Below are 17,807 nucleotides of genomic sequence, written 5' to 3' on the forward strand. Positions count from 1 at the left end.
AAAAAAAAAAAAAAAAAGGACTCACGAAACCAAAACACAGTTGCAGCTATAGTGCTACTTGTGAAATTTGTTGTGTCAATATAACAATATATATAAAAGGAGAAAAAAAAAATCAAACAGAATACTTGAAAAAAAAACTGTAGCTACCGTGCTGATTGGTACTGTAGCTACCGTTCAAAAGTAATTAAAAAAAAAAAAGTGACAAAGTGCCTCACCAAAATTTCATTGTTGTCGCTACAGTGCTTGCACAGTGCAAACACACTGGGTGCATAGTGCCAAAGCACTGTAGCGGCATAACTGCTTGTTGTGTTAGTATAACGATATAAATGTCAGTTTACATCAATATTTAAAAGAAAAAAAAAACCGATTACTAGAAAAAAAAAAGAAAGAAAAGAAAAAACTTTAGGCGCTGTAGTTATAGTGCCAGTTGAATAAACAAACGGGTAAAAAAAAAAAAGAAGGACTCACGAAACCAAAGCCTTGTTGCGGCTACAATGTTGGATGTGAAATTTGTTGTATTAATATAATAATATATATAAAAGAAAAAAAAAAAAACAAATGGTATAATTGAAAAAAATAAAAGTACCTCACCAAAATTTTACTGTAACGGCATTGCCGCTTTTATATATAAAGAATTTTTTTTTATCAAAAAGCTAGATAAGTTAGCTCTCACACTAGTCAATGAGAATTCGAGGAAGATTAAATGAACACCACGAACATCCTCATAATTCAAAACTGATATGTGAAATCGGCTTGCTCTCAGCCTGTCGACCGCACATGGATTCGTGGATCCCGCACGACCATGAACATTCAGAAATTGATCACATGAATAAGTTTTTTTTTTTTTTTATAGATCTTTTAAAATAGCAGCAGAGAAACAAAAGTGCAGACTGCCGACACGTTTTTCCTAAACCGTTTTCTAACCCAACACGTGATTATGGTTTTTTTTAAGTACAGCCAATATCAGTTACCCCATTCTCCTTATTTATCTGTTATTTTGTTACTCGGAGAAGTCTTAACTCTTACGTAATTTTTCTTTTATTCTAAAATTTCTACAAATGCTAGGATTAGGGTTTCCAACCCTTAGATCATTCCCATTCGGTAATGCAACAAATACACAATTTGCATCCCAAAATACCACTTTATTTATTTTACATTCCCACGTAACAATACACCTTAAATTTCGTTCTTTATTTTACATCTCATCCCCATTAAAATAACTAGCCTTTGAGCACGCGCTTACGCGCGTGCTCAGAGGCTCTTCTATTTTTTGGGTAAGGGTTAATTTAGGGTATTTATTATAATTTGAGATCACTACATTCTCTAATCACAAAAAAACAAAAAAAATAAAACCTAGGGGTGTGATGAGTATTATGAGTGATAATATAATTTTTTCATCACACCCCTAGGTTTTATTTTTTTTGTTTTTTTGTGATTAGAGAATGTAGTGATCCCAAATTATAATAAATACCATAAATTAACCCTTACCCAAAAAATAGAAGAGCCTCTGAGCACGCGCGTAAGCGCGTGCTCAAAGGCTAGTTATTTTAATGGGGATGAGATGTAAAATAAAGAACGAAATTTAAGGTGTATTGTTACGTGGGAATGTAAAATAAATAAAGTGGTATTTTGGGATGCAAATTGTGTATTTGTTGCATTACCGAATGGGAATGATCTAAGGGTTGGAAACCCTAATCCTAGCATTTGTAGAAATTTTAGAATAAAAGAAAAATTACGTAAGAGTTAAGACTTCTCCGAGTAACAAAATAACAGATAAATAAGGAGAATGGGGTAACTGATATTGGCTGTACTTAAAAAAAACCATAATCACGTGTTGGGTTAGAAAACGGTTTAGGAAAAACGTGTCGGCAGTCTGCACTTTTGTTTCTCTGCTGCTATTTTAAAAGATCTATAAAAAAAAAAAAAAACTTATTCATGTGATCAATTTCTGAATGTTCATGGTCGTGCGGGATCCACGAATCCATGTGCGGTCGACAGGCTGAGAGCAAGCCGATTTCACATATCAGTTTTGAATTATGAGGATGTTCGTGGTGTTCATTTAATCTTCCTCGAATTCTCATTGACTAGTGTGAGAGCTAACTTATCTAGCTTTTTGATAAAAAAAAATTCTTTATATATAAAAGCGGCAATGCCGTTACAGTAAAATTTTGGTGAGGTACTTTTATTTTTTTCAATTATACCATTTGTTTTTTTTTTTTTCTTTTATATATATTATTATATTAATACAACAAATTTCACATCCAACATTGTAGCCGCAACAAGGCTTTGGTTTCGTGAGTCCTTCTTTTTTTTTTTTACCCGTTTGTTTATTCAACTGGCACTATAACTACAGCGCCTAAAGTTTTTTCTTTTCTTTCTTTTTTTTTCTAGTAATCGTTTTTTTTTTTTTTTTAAATATTGATGTAAACTGACATTTATATCGTTATACTAACACAACAAGCAGTTATGCCGCTACAGTGCTTTGGCACTATGCACCCAGTGTGTTTGCACTGTGCAAGCACTGTAGCGACAACAATGAAATTTTGGTGAGGCACTTTGTCACTTTTTTTTTTTTAATTACTTTTGAACGGTAGCTACAGTACCAATCAGCACGGTAGCTACAGTTTTTTTTTCAAGTATTCTGTTTGATTTTTTTTTTCTCCTTTTATATATATTGTTATATTGACACAACAAATTTCACAAGTAGCACTATAGCTGCAACTGTGTTTTGGTTTCGTGAGTCCTTTTTTTTTTTTTTTTTTCAACCCTTTTGTTTATTCAAATGACACTGTAACTATAGTGCCTAAATTTTTTTTTTCTGTAATTAGTTTTTTTTTCTTTTAAATATTGATGTAAACTAACATTTATAATTTTACAATATTTTCATAATTATTGACGTGTCAATTTCTTACAAGTCGAAATAAAATAATAAAATATGAGACTGTAGCTAACCACAATTGAAAATAAATGTTTTAAAAAGAAGTTACAACACTTATTGTTATCACAATATTTTCACAATTGTTAAAATTTCAGTTTTTTATATATCAAATAAAAAAAATGCTAAATCCACAACATTTTAACATTAATTTCACAAGAAATCATAGGTAAGCTATTATTGATGGATAGCACTGGAGCTACAGTGCTTTTGGTTTATTCAACTAGCATTGTAGCTACAGTGCCTAAAGTTTTTTTTTTTTTCCCAGTAATCGGTTTGTGTTTTTTTTTTCTTTGAAATATTTATGTAAGCTGGCATATATATTGTTATACTGACACAACAAATTTCACAATATTTTCACAATTATTGATGTACCAATTTCTTTCAAGTCGAAATAAAATAATAAAATATGAGACTGTGACTAACCATAATTGAAAATAAATGTTTTGAGAAAATATTACAACACTTATTATTATCACAATATTTTCACAATTGTTGAGATCTCAGTTTCTTATAGATCAAATAAAAAAAAGGCTAAGTCCACAACATTTTAACATTAGTTTCTACTGTGCCTAAAGTTTTTTTTTTTTTTTTCCAGTAATCGGTTTATGTTTTGTTTTTCTTTTAAATATTAATGTAAGCTGGCATATATATTGTTATATCGATACAACAAATTTCACAATATTTTTACAAATATTGAAGTATCAATTTCTTACAAGTCAAAATAAAATAATAAAATATGAGACTGTGACCAACCACAACTGAAAATAAATGTTTTGAGAATAACAATAACAATGTTATTAGCTTAAAACCAATAATAATTTGTTATTTAGAATTTGTTCTAAAAATGTTATAAATGTAGCATTTCTCTCAAATAAAATTAATATATATATATATATATATATCTATTTGGATCCTAAAAATGAAGATATTGTGAAATATTGTATATTTTCCTTCAGGTGGTGATGGTAGAATTTTTGAAGAAGTTTGCAGATACAGAAAGGTTGAATTGGGGGCAATGGGGTGAGTGCATTGGATTTGGAATGGTATCTTGGCCAATTGGTTGGATTGTGAAGTGGATACCTGTTCCAAAAAGACCATTTCTGAGCTACCTAAACATGAAAAAGATGCAAGGACTTCCAACCCCATTTTCGTTCATATTGAAGACAAGCCCAAGGTTGATTGGTGTCTGATTGCTTGTAATTATGCATTGTAGCCTGGTGACCAGGTCACTGTGTAATGATTTTTTTATTTTTTATTTTTTAGGAAGATTGTGGGTGATATTTCATTTGTTTGTATATGATGTACTGTATTTAGTTAGTATTTGATTATGTATTTCAATTTAAATATATGGAGAGTTTGATATATATAATATATTCATGAATTGAATGCTTACAAGGTGGAGGGAACAATGACAAACAAGACAACATCTAATAGAATTGAGCAAGAAAACGATGGAAGGCCAACAAATTAAAGCGCACAGCAATCAAAATTAATGAGCTCCCAATCCCACCAAAAGGAATTGGATTAATTAGCAAAAAGAAATTGTGACAAAGAGACTATAGATATTAAGATGTACTACTCACCTCACCATGAGATTTCCGAACTGCAACACAATTTGCTAGATACCTGCCATTCTGTGTGTGTGTGTGTGTGTGAGAGAGAGAGAGAGAGAGAGAGGATGAGGGTAGCGAGTAAGACTACGAGTAGGATTTTTGGAAAGAAGATATGGGTAGCGTGTCAGATAATAATAAGTGGGCTGAGAAAGTGGAAAGTTGGGAGTGGGACTATACTCTATATTGGACCAAAGTCGAGAAGGAAGCCTGTGCGTTTTTTTCTACTAGCGTGTAACCTGTGCAATGCACAGGAAAGTAACTATTTATGACTTGGCTGATATTGTCTACTCATGCATACACATATCCTGAGCATCAATGTCAAAGTTCAACTAGCAAGGTATAAACAACATTTTTGCTTTAAGATTCACAGAGCCAATATCCTGCACACATTTTTAAAATTTTTGAAAAAAGAAAAAGAAAAAGAAAAGAGTAAGACAGCAGAAAGAAATATGGTCTAACTTAGGTAAATACAAATTTATAAATTACACAATTTATGGTAAGAAATTTGTTTGAATCATCAAACATTTTCCTTCATATTTACCCTAGAAGACCATATCAAAAGCTATCTTATAGTTGAATAATGGTCATTAGAAGGATAGTAGCATTACAGATGTTTCTACAGCAACAAAGCAATAACAGAAGAAAATATTTCTTCCACGGCATTTCAAACCTTTTTGCACATAAGTCATCATAAGCTAGGGAAGCCTGTAGCTGTCAAATCAGAAGGAAGGCGAAGAGTTTCAAATTTTTTTGAAAAGTTATATTATTGACTTTTACCTTTTTGTAACTCTTCAGCCATTGTTCTTATTTGGCAGTTACAGGCTTCTCTCTCTGCACATGTTCACAAACACTTTTACCCTAGGTCTTAAACTTCAATTTGAAGTTTTATCCTAAGAATCAATATAGGCCACATTAAAGCTTTTAATATAAAGAGTAGTGAACACCTAGAACATAACAGTCTATGCACAGTGATTCATTGACTCATCATAGGCAACTAGCAAAAGGGAGGGAAAAAGAGATCTATAAATTTAAGTCTTATACAATATAGCATTTTCCCTCATAAGCACACATAACTCTAACTTTTGTTTCCAATATATTAACTTATAAGTTATAAAACTATTTTCTCAGACCTGAAACAATAAAACAAAAACTAAAGCAAAATTGAGGGAATACGGGGAGAAATGTTTAGATATTTTTAACAATGATGATCCGTCTATAAGAGTGTGTATGCGTGTGCATACATTTTTTGTAATGCTTATATAATGATAAACTAAAAGTTCTAAATGAAATACTCAACGAGACTAAGTTGGTGTGCATAATCAAATTGCAATTGTGCTTTTGGTGGTTATTCTCTAGTCATAGATGGATATCTTTTGTAATTTAAGTTGTGAATTACCTAATAGGATTGTGAGTTTCTAATCTTGCAGATCAAGTATCACAAAAGTTAACTACATTGACTTGCTAAACAGAATTACAAACAACCATGCAACTATAATTTTCTTTTGGTCTTCATATAATAACTTTGGAATATTGTTTATCATACGTTACAACTGAAAAGGCATTGAATGAGGTAAATAATATAATGAAATAGATAAATAATACCTAAAAGAAGCACTAAAGAAGAATAAATTACTTTATAACTATGCGCTATCTATTCTCTACAGCAATTCCATCTCCTCTTCACTGGAAACTCCAGGATCAATATAGCACAACTGAAAGTATGAAACAAACACAGAATATCAAACCCACCGTCAACTTGTAGTACATTGTCAAACTGTAGTAAGACCAAGTACCAAAGTTTACTAAAGACATATTACCCAATATTGTGGCTTCTTTAGTTTGTGAACCCCTCTATTTATAAGCTTTTGCTACAGTGCCACCCATCATTCTCTTCCAAAATAGACCTTAGAAGTATAAGAGAATTAAGAAAACTAACAAAAGTAACTTGATATATTACACTATAATTTAGGTAAATCATATACTTCCATCATTCACAAATTTAGATGAAAAAATCTCAATTGAGTTAAGTACCATGCATAGCCTTAAATTACTGAATTTTCTCACGTGACTACATGAAAGATACTCTAATTGTCTCCTCAACTTACTGAAATTTCATGGTATTTAAATATCAGAAGTAATCCACAATTAACAAAGTAAACTAACAAACGTAGTTGAAATTTGAAACAAACAAAAAAACAAAACTTTAGAACCGGCTGCAATTCCTTTTACCATTGTTTACTATTTGTTCTCAGTACCAAATAGATTCCTAATTAACTTTCAAGAATGTAATACTACATGCAAAACCAAAAAAAAAAAAATCATTGTAAACACCAAAACCAAAGCTTAGGAAGCTCTTAGAAAATTAATCTTTGCCACAACCTACAAAGTAATCAACTTTGTAAAAAGAACATTATACTCTCAGATTTCACAATTTAAACTCATTAAAACCCAACATCAAAAACAACAAAATCAAGACTTAAAAAGTCTCTCTTAAAAAAAAATCAACTAAAATCTACAAAGTAATAAACTTAGTATAAAGAAAGTTATACTATCAGATCACAAAATCTCACAATTTGACTCCCCCCACCCACCCAAAAAAAACAGAACAGGTAAGAGGCCATTAAAACTTAGGTAGGATTTTCATATTGTGAGGGGTTCTCCTTGATTTTAACAAATAGAGAGAAAAAGGGTCATGAATCCAAATTCCTAAATTGACAATTAACCATAATCGAAGAGACTATTAGAAAAAGAAATTAATACCTTTGCTTTGATTAAATTAGGGACTCTAGATTGTAGAAATATTCCACTTCATTTCTGCAGAGAAGGAAATTGAATGATCTAAATCCAAAAGAGAAGAATTCAAACAAACTCATTACCGAAAATATTTAATAAAAATAGTCACATATCATAATCTGATTTCCTTAACCCTAATTTTTGGAACAAAAATCCAACTGCAATTGTAAAATTTGAAAACATATAACAAAACTAATTTAACTTTAAAATTGTGGAAAAAAAAAAGTCAAAGAAAGAATAGGAACCTGTCAGAGGCATTGTTTATTCTTGACGTGGCAGGGGCCTAGACTATCTTACAGCTTGACAAAGTTGGCGGACAGATTTCTCAGTCTCTCTCTCTATGCCTAATCGACTCAGTCTCTCTCTCTCTGTTTATCAGACTCTCTCTCTCTCTCAGTCTCTTTCAATTTAACTGTGTTTTTGTTTTGAACTATGTGGACTGCACAGTAAACGGATAAAATTTAAAAGCCTCAAGCTTTAAATTGTATATGTGGCAGGAATTTAAGGGGTTTTTTTTTCCTACGTGGCAGAACAGAGGAATCAATTTTCTCTCAGCTTCTGTTTATATATATAGTATTAGATTTCTAAGCCCAACTTCATCTTTATTACTAGTTCTATTTTGTGGTTGTCTTTCATTTGCCTCATAAACTCCTCCAACGAGCTTTTTACAAAGAAACTAGTAGTGGAGGCACGTGCTACTCTCTTTGATTGCAAAAATAAGAAGAAGAAGAAGAAGAAAGATCTTCCATTTGAATCATCATTGCTTATTACAACACTTACGAATAAAAATAAATGGCAAAAGTAGCTAATCCCATTCATATAAAAATTTTATTACAATTGAAAACTTAAATAATCTACAAAATTAACAAATGAATTATAAAAACTCCACCGATCAATGTTTATCTATGTAACTAAGATTGATTCTTAGAGCCTATATATGACTTAAAGATACAATCTATGTTTATCTATGTAACTAAAGATTGATTCTTTGAACCTATATATAACTTAAAGATACAAGCTGTTGTTCAAAATCTCCCAAGAGTAAATACAAAAGTCATAATTTTCCAACCAAAGTAGCTAGGTTTTGCTAAGGCATTAACCCAAAGGTTAAATTTCCATAAAAAATTATGTCGGTCACTTCAAATGAAGCTCTTCATCAAATACCTACTATCATCTATAATGAAGATGTATATATATATTTTTTTTTATTGATACCTGCTTAACCTATTACATTTTATGCCCACTTTGTATTTTTGGCTTCTTTTTTTTTTTTTTTTTTTTTTGGTATAAATGTATTTTTGGCTTAGTTTTTAACAAAGCCCTTTAACGACAATAGACACTCACACACAGAAATAAAAATGAAGAATGGTATTCAAAATACCATTTTCGTAAGCCTCAACAACGTGGCAAGTAATTACTTGATTCTTGTACACCATTTTCTTTCTTATCCTACACAATGAAGATGACTTATGGCTATGTAAAAATGATATAAAAATTTAGAAAACCCATCTTGAAGCCTCGATAATTTTCATGGCATTGATGGGAACAAAGAATTAGAAAAAAGTTTACCAAAAGTTGTCTTTCATCCCTAAAATTTAAGAAGTCCATTTTTCATCCCTAAACTAATGAAAAGTTAGTATTTTGTCCCTAAACTATTGAAAATGTGTTATTTCTGTCCCTAAACTTTAAAAAATATCTTTTTTCATCCTTAAACTATTGAAAAATGTTCTTTTTTCATCCCTACTTTTGTCTCTAAGCTATCGAAAAAGTCTTTACAAAGTTTAAGGATGAAAAAAGAACTTTTTAAAGTTTAGCGATGAAAAACAAACTTTTGGTAAAGTTTAGGGACCAAAATAGTATTTTACCCAAAACTTAAACACATGAAAAGCAATGTCTAATAATTGTATCTAAATGATAGAGCTGAACAAACATGTCTTCAAAGATGTTGTATATGATGGTAAGTATATTATTATAATGATGTAATAAATATACTTACCATGATAACTTGCCACATCTATGATGGTAAGTATATTATATAATGACATAGTAGGCTTTATGAATTCTTTTTTGACCATTACCAAGGCAACTTAGCCAAGGATGAGCAAGAAGAATCCTAAAGAGAGGTAACTTAGGATTCCAGAAATTTTCAAAGTAAATGAACAAGAAATCATTTTAAATCCAAGGAAAAAGAATCATCTAGTTCACACTGACAATAAACTGAACTAATAGTTCTTGGTAGTGTAAATTCCTCCCACGTGCTAATTTACAAGCCTCTCTCTCTCACACACAAACATGTTAGACAAGCAACTGCCCTAAGGGAGATTCCTTCGAGCATCCACAGCAGTGGAGCTAAAAATTTAACTATTTGGCACCACAAAAAGTTACTTTATCTATTTTACCTACACATATGCTACAGCAGTGGATTTATTTTAGCTTTCAACACAATAAAATAATATAAACATCACAATAAAATAAGATATCTACTACAACAAAATAATATATCTATTATAAACACCCGCCGCGCGCGCACACACACACACACACAACCATAGTGTGAACACAAATAAATTTTTTTTTTTTTACCTTTGAGCTACAGTACACATCTATCTTTAGATGTGCACTGTAGCAATGAAGCTAAAAAAAATACCTTTAGCTCCACTGTTGTCTGGATGATTTTTGTGTCTTGGTGGAGCTAAAATAGCTATATAGCTATTTAGCTCCACTGCTACAAGTCCTCTTATAATGCCAAAATGTGAGACAACGCAGGATCAATGTTGTCTTAATAGGACCTATAAAAAAAATAAAAAAGCTGTCTTAATAGGGATTGTATTGAAAGAGATCTCAAATAAATATCTAGACCAACAGGTTTAAATAACTCCACTTTAAATTGGTATTCTAATTAATACCAATAAAGGTCATCAAAACAGCTGAATGCTTAAAAAGAACTTATCTAGCCTAGTCAAATAGGGCCTTATGGAGTTCAAACAACAAAACAATGAAAATAGTGAATAAATAATTGTTGCAGAGAAGTAATGCCTTCTAAAGATTAAAAAAATTTTAAAAAAAATTTATAAGGCAATATAAAGGTAGCATAATTTAGAAGACTCAATGCTTGGCCTTTTGTCATCAAGACATTTTATTAGTTTCTCAAGATGCCCTTTCAGAAAGAGCCCAATATTTGTTAATTGCCTATGTAAAGCCAATAATTCTAGTGGTAATTTTTAGACAATGAATTTAATCTATTGCCTAGGTTAAAGCCATCTAAAATTCATAAAATAATTAAAACACACACACAAATAAAGAAAGTGCACCATCATTCAAACACCTACCACCAACTCCCTAGACATCTCTCTCTGTTGCCTATGTCAGCTCAGTCTTCAAAGACCACACTTGCTCCTCAGTACTGAACCGTAGTTTTGACTCTACAAAAAAACATTATCCCAGAAAGTGTAATACGGTGAGTGTTTTTGGGTAAAGAAGAAAAAATAATGCCCAACAAAAGCAGATACAAAAAAGATGTAATGTGATCAACTGCTGAGTCAGAGAGAATTTTTGATCGAACAGAATTTGACCAAAAAAAAAAAAAGGTCATTACTAGTCAAAGATCAGATACGGAACAATAAAATATAGATCGAAGTGGGGCACTTGAAAGCTAATCAAATCTCCATAATCTGAAACAAAAACTCAGTAACTGACATTCGAAAAGTAAGAACAGATCGATCATACAATAAGGCTGATTCTTACAAGAATGAAATAAAGAGAAAGAGTTTTTTTTTTTAAAGAAAAAAAAAAAAAAAAGGAAGAAATTGAGAGAGAGAGAGAGAGAGATTTGCCGAAACCCCGAAAGGAATGAATAAAAATATAAAAAGAATTAGAGAGATATTGTGGCTGAAGCCGAAACAGCAAAACCTCAAAGAACGCAAACCCCTCTTCTCTTTTTCTATTTATCATCAGCTCCCCTCTCTCCTTCTTCTCCCTGAAACACTGAGTCGTAGCCAGGTCGCTACACTGCCACTCTGCTCACTACTCACTAACCAAAAAGACTAAAAATAAACCTTTTTTTTTATGGACCTAAGGAAAAGACAGAATTAACATCCCAATAGAAATCTCAAAAACCCCTAAAACCCATTTTCACACACACGCTGTCACAAGTCACAACCCCCCTAAACTCCCCAACTCACCGTCGCTCATCCATAGCTACGTCTCTCTCTCTCTGCTCTTAATTCGTTTTTTCATCATATTTAATTACTTCAATATTGTAGTTTCATGTTCATTCTACCCCTCCACTTATCTAAATTACCTACTTCTTTCTTTTAACCTTATTTCAGTTTGGGAATAAAAGTCCAAGTTTGTATATTGGGCCTTGGGCCTTATATTTGAGGATGTGGGTATATCCGAAAATGAATAAATGATTGAAAAAAATCCCATAGTAGAGAATCACTTAAGTAAAGGATTGGAGAACATAGTTCGAGAAGTGTATCCTTCTCGGATACAATAAATATCGGCCAAGTAAGTACAAGAGCGATTTAAGTGATTTTTCAAGAAGTTCCAACGATAAGGATGAACTTCAGGTACGTGTAAAGATGAGAATAATATAGAAATATCAAAAGGAAAAACTATTATCGCTGCATTAAATTCACTGTAGCAACTTTTCTAGCCACATTTACGTGGAAACTCCCGAACAGTGCAATCTAAACCATCACTAAGCACATAGAGCCAAAGAAAATGTCTGATGGGACATATACTCAAGTGAAGGTTTAAATGATTAACAGGTGTATGATCAAGATGATTTGAAGAAAATTTATATAATGTAAAAGATCCCTCATAAGAAAATGGGAGAGGAAAAAGAGAAAAAGATTGACTGTAGCATTAAGAATTGTATCAATCTTCTGAAATAGTAGCTCAGTCGATAATTGATCTCTTCGGACACCAATTTAATCAAGTTCTAAGTGTGTTTTTGTACTGATTCTTATTTTAAATCTTTATGAACCATTGTCTAATTCACAAATAGCCCAACTCTTTCACCCACTTTCTACAAATTCATTGTATTGAACTCGTTGGACTTACATCCCATATCTCTTGTACTTGCGCTACAAATTGTGACCCACACTTTTCTTTCTTTCTTTTTTAGTAAAGAAAATTTTATTCATAGTCTTTAAGAATGAGTCACCTAAGAGGACCAAAACAATCAAATACATAAATTACAAAGCATCCATCAAATAATAGACCCAAAGATAGGAGAAGATGGGTTTTGGGATAGTTTAGGAATGGGAAACGGGAACAAAAATTAGATTTTTTTTTTTTTTTTTGAAAAGCTTTGAAGAAAGGTTTGGGGGAGTTTAGAAAGATTCATAGCTTGAGATTCAATGGAAAAACAGGTGACTTTCTGATTAAATAAATTTCATAGCTTGATTTGAGTACGGGTTGTAGCAAGTGGTTTGATATGTACTCTTTATTGTGTAGCCTCACTTTATTAGGCCTGCAACACTTTGATAGCTGATAAGAGCATTCGCATCAGTGCCTTTAAAATCATGTAAAATCATGTAAAATACAGTTTTTACACATTTTTGCTCAAAAATGCTCTCCATCAGCTCTTCTAAAATTGTATAAAAATGTGTATTTCTTTACACGAGTTACAGTAACCATGTAAATATACACGGTTACTGTAGCTTGTGTAAAGATTATTTTAATAATTTTCGTTCGATCTTTTTTTCTCTCTCTTCTCCGGCTCAACAAACTTAGTAAACTAACTTCTCATCTTCTTCTTTTTCCTAAGATGCACACAATCACATCCACACACAAACACATCCAGACAAATTAACAGAGATACACTTGCTTAAAAAAAAAAAAAAAAAAAAACACAGAGATACACAAACACGGAGATCGAAGATCGGCTGAGATTTGGTGGTGGATCAGAGCGGTGGTTCGGAGCTGCGGCGTTTGGTGGCGTAGATCAGCTCGGAGATTGGATTGGAGCATAGATCGAAGATGTGGCGTTTGATGGATCAGAGCGAAGCTGTGGATCGGATGCGGAGCGGTGGATCGGATGCGGATGCAGTGGATGCGGAGCTGTGGCGTTTGGTGGATCGGAGCGGAGCTGTGGATCAGATGCGGAGCTGGTGGATGCGGATGCGGAGCTGTGGCATTTGGTGGATCGAAGCGGAGCTGTGGATCGGATGCGGAGCGGTGGATCGGATGCGGATGCGAATGCAGAGCAGTGGCGTTTAGTGGATCGGAGCTGTGGCGGATGGGTTTTGTGATTTGGAAGAGAAGGCCAGAGAGATGGGTGTAGAGAGAGAGAGAGAGAGTAAGAGTGAGAGAGTAAAAGAAATCAAAAAATGGGTAGAGAGAGAGCGCGGGTATTTAAGGCAGGTAGGTAGAGAGAAATAATAATAAAAATAGAGTATAATGAATATTTTATTGAAATATCTTATAAAATAAATAAATTGATATGGGTGTTTTGTAAAAGTGAATGTGTAAAATAGAAAAAGTAAGTTTTTAGTGAAAAAATAGATATGTAAAATATACATGCTAATGTAAATGCTCTAAAACACAGGAGTCACTGTCACATCTCTTACCAATTGATACTCATATTGAGTTGGGTATTTCCTATATTGATAAAATTCCTTTGGTGATATAACAATCAATGATTGAACCATGACATTGAGTTGGGTTCGTGTTTGTTTGTTTGTTTGTGTGCGAATAGGCCTGAGCAAAGAAAGAAAGAAAGATGCAGAAGGACAGGATATTGAAGCTTGCAAAGGGGTTCAGGGGCAGGGCCAAGAACTGCATAAGGATAGCCAGAGAGAGAGTGGAGAAGGCCTTGCAGTACTCCTACAGAGACCGCCGCAACAAGAAGCGTGACATGCGCTCTCTCTGGATCCAGCGCATCAACGCTGGCACCCGTCAACACGGTGTATGTTTTTCTTTTCTTCTATTATTTGTTAGTTCATTTCTTTATTTGCTACTTGTATTTGTCTGCAAATTAATGTTTTGGTTTATTGGGTACAGTTAGCGTTGAGCATCCGGTTATGTTTGCTTGGTTTAATTTGGTGGAATGAAAACATTTGAGATTTTGGTTCTAAATGTTTTGAATGATTCTGAATTTTCAATTGGGCAGCTATTTATGGTGGGATTGTATCAAACTACAAGTTTCAGCATCCCCTTCTGACCTTTTTTCCATCCACACCAACTATAGGCTTTTTCTGCTCCTCTTTCTGGGCTTTCTTACCTCCTTACCCTGTTTCTATCTAAGATTTTATTTTTTTTGGAATCATGTTTCCTTAGATCTGTGAAGCTTGAAGACTTAAAAAATTCATTTTGAATTGGCATATGTAACTATTTGCTATTTAATTAAGTAGTAAAAATGATGCAGAACAAAGAGAAGTTGTCTGCACTCTATAGTGTATAAGCGAAATAGTTTTTCATTAATATGGTAAAATGGGCCATATGTGGATTGCAGGTTATTAGGAGCTAACCACAGTATATGAGCCAGTGTTATACTGTTACTTGATTTATATATTAAGAGCTGGGAAATTAATACAGCCTTCTGTTGTGTCAGGTGGAATATATTCATGTAGCTGTATTGAAAGAGTACATGTTGAGATGTGATAAATCAAGAGATCGTCTTTATTTCCCTAGATGGACTAGTGTTGTTGTATGTATTATGATTTAGGAGATGAAAAGGTTGGAAAATAAATGATTTAGAGCTGGGTTTGAATCTCTCATGTTGATAGGCTGATGATGTTGAAAAACTGATTGATTGAACTGGGAAGTCACTGACATGATATTTATCAAGCAAAATAACTGCTAGGCTGCAATTATTAGGTATAAATATCTTATTTTCACCTGGACACTGGCTATGGCCTATAAGAATGTTGCCAGTGATTTACATGGCTTATAAGTTAGTAGATTTAATTTGGACTGCTATTTGGACCTTTTGATCACAAACAAGCTGTTAAAGCCTGAGTGGCTGATTATTTTCTTGTTGATGGTGATTTCAATGCTATTTTTGAGAAAAATGATAAGCATCCCAATGTCCTTGATACTTGTATAGTTGTACAGCGTTACAGAAAATATATGTATTCCCTTTAGTATTCTAGTTTATGAATTACAGATTTACAGTATACTCAGTTTATTAAGCCAAATTAAGTAAACAAATAATTTTGTGTTAAAAACAAGTCTAACAACTTGTTAGATTCAAATAAAAATATAATTTTTAACAAAAAACTTCATTTTAAAGAATTTTTCTATATATCATATGATATGTACGATTTTACAATATAATATGATTCATATGATACGCACACTGTATCATACTATTCATAAGCACTTACGATACGCCGATACGATACGGAACTTTTTAAACACGATATGATACATATCGTGTATCATACGATACTGACAACTATGCTTAAAATAATCGAGACTTTGTTCCTTGATTCTATTTCATTCCAACTTAAACAGTTTCAAGTTTTGATACTCATGACAGTTCTTCTATGGATACAATTTTTGTCACAATTTGTTAAAGTTATCAATTGTGAGGAGTGGATAATCACTCTTTAGATGAATCTATCATTTTTTCTTCATTAGTCATAGTCAGCAAGTTGTAAGATTTCTTGGAGATGGCCCACTCGTTGCTCCAACTCTCAGATTTCATAGTAGAACCAAGTCTGGTCTATGTCTCGATGTTGGGTTTCTTCCCAAGCAATTTGTAATATAATAAAGTAATCATTTATCACTTACAATCAAGCAATTTAACAAAATCGTAATAAAAATTGTATCCCTTAACTTTTTCAAAAAGAGAGAAAACAAGTCAAAAAACTTGAATAGACATTTTTTATAGACAAACATGACTTTTGTGGTCAAATGCTCCATTACCGATTTACTCTCTTTTCTTTTCTTGACCTCCAACCAAGCACTCTTGCAATGCCTTAGGTTTTGTTGTGGAAAAGCATGGTGCTCATTTTGAAAGAAAGAACATAGATTTGAATTTTGCTTACGCTAAAAAATTTTGGTCCAATTAACAAGTACTCTTAAAGCATTTGTTAATAGATTATTTTTAAAAAAAATTGATACTATTTTTATGGAAAATATAAAAGGACAAAATTTAGCTACAAAATTAGTTGTAGCCTACAACTTAGGTTACAATATTACTCAATATTTTTTTATTGAATGTGAATTTTGAAAAATTCACCATTAGATCACATCTTCTTCTTATATCCTCCATGCTTGCAAAATTTCTAAAAAAATTAAAGACCAATAATTATGTTATCAATAAATTGTTTAAATTGTAAGTTTTTGTAGTTTAAAATTATGTATAAAATATAAACGTATAGATCATATAGTAAATAATATCCGATTGACACAAAATTTGACTTATGTATTAAAAGCATAAAGAACATGTAATTCAACAGTTAAATTTTCAAAAGATGTAATAATGTTTATTTTATTAAGTAAGTTTGTAGTTTTATGTTACAACTAGTTTTGTAGCTAAACTTTGTCCAATATAAAAATCTTACTTTTTTTTTTTTTTAATTAAATATTTTTAGAAATATTTCCTAAAACAGATGCCTGAAATCCGTTAACTAACTTAACTTAAAATAGAATAAAAGAGGCCCTCTTTCCCATTACTAAGGTAGATATAAAATTCAGCAACCGGTTCGCGAAAGCACCAAAAGAGAGAGAGAGAGAGAGAGTTTAGGGAGAATGTATATCCTGCATACATTTTTGTGTGTGAATGTGATGGGCCATAGCCAATAGCTCCACTAGTTCCTCCTCGATTCGATCCAACTCAACTCAAACAGATCGAATGTTCTCCTCATTTCTGTAAGTCTATCAATATCATCATTTATTACTGTATTTTTTAAAATAAAACTGTTGTGTTTTTCACCTTCCTATTACTTACAAGTTCTCTTCAAACTCAACCAACTATTACTAACAACATATACAAAGCTATGTAATTTGCTTTGTTTGGCTGCACTGATATTTCTTAGGAAGAGAAACTTTCACCTAATTGCATTTTTGTTTGGTTTACTGACAGGGCCGGCTCAACAACTTTTGGGGCCTTAGGCGAAAATTTTAAATGAGGCATTTTTATAGTTAAATATTAATCAAATAATATATATATATATATATATTGAATTTTTTTATTTAAAATTTATTTTTCTTGCATTTTGAGATGCAAAATGACTAATTAAGTTTTTGTATTTAAGTTCCTCTAACATTTATTTTTCAATTGATAATATAGTTAATTCACTTAATTTTTCTTGTGACATAGTAGACCTTAAAGTCGTGACTAATTTAAAGTTTAAACCTGCACAAATAAAAATTAATTTAATGTATGATTTAATAAATTAGTGTCACTATAATATAAATGAGTTGACATGATACACATCAAATTATTAATTGATATAATAATTTATAATGATAGATAAAGTGTCAGATTAAAAAAAAAAAAAAAA

General features: G+C 31.9%; 1 protein-coding gene and 1 long non-coding RNA gene across 4 annotated transcripts in view; one reads left to right on the forward strand and one right to left on the reverse strand.

Annotated features, from left to right (window-relative positions):
• The window catches only part of LOC111993923 (phosphatidylinositol N-acetylglucosaminyltransferase subunit C), a 48,172-nt gene that overhangs the window by 26,006 nt on the left and 4,359 nt on the right, over positions 1-17,807 (forward strand).
• Positions 6,036-11,136, reverse strand: LOC111993922 (uncharacterized). Of its 3 annotated transcripts, XR_010626868.1 has the most exons (5): positions 10,674-11,136; positions 9,992-10,133; positions 7,312-7,365; positions 6,369-6,455; positions 6,036-6,263 (listed from the first exon to the last, which is right to left on the reverse strand). It is a non-coding gene; the product is annotated as an uncharacterized LOC111993922 (long non-coding RNA). The 3 variants fall into 3 exon arrangements; XR_010626869.1 differs by lacking the exon at positions 9,992-10,133; XR_010626867.1 differs by lacking the exons at positions 9,992-10,133; positions 10,674-11,136 and having other exon boundaries at positions 7,312-7,519.

Source organism: Quercus suber, unplaced genomic scaffold (assembly GCF_002906115.3).
Source record: "Quercus suber isolate HL8 unplaced genomic scaffold, Cork oak 2.0 scaffold_26, whole genome shotgun sequence".
Lineage (NCBI taxonomy): Eukaryota > Viridiplantae > Streptophyta > Magnoliopsida > Fagales > Fagaceae > Quercus > Quercus suber.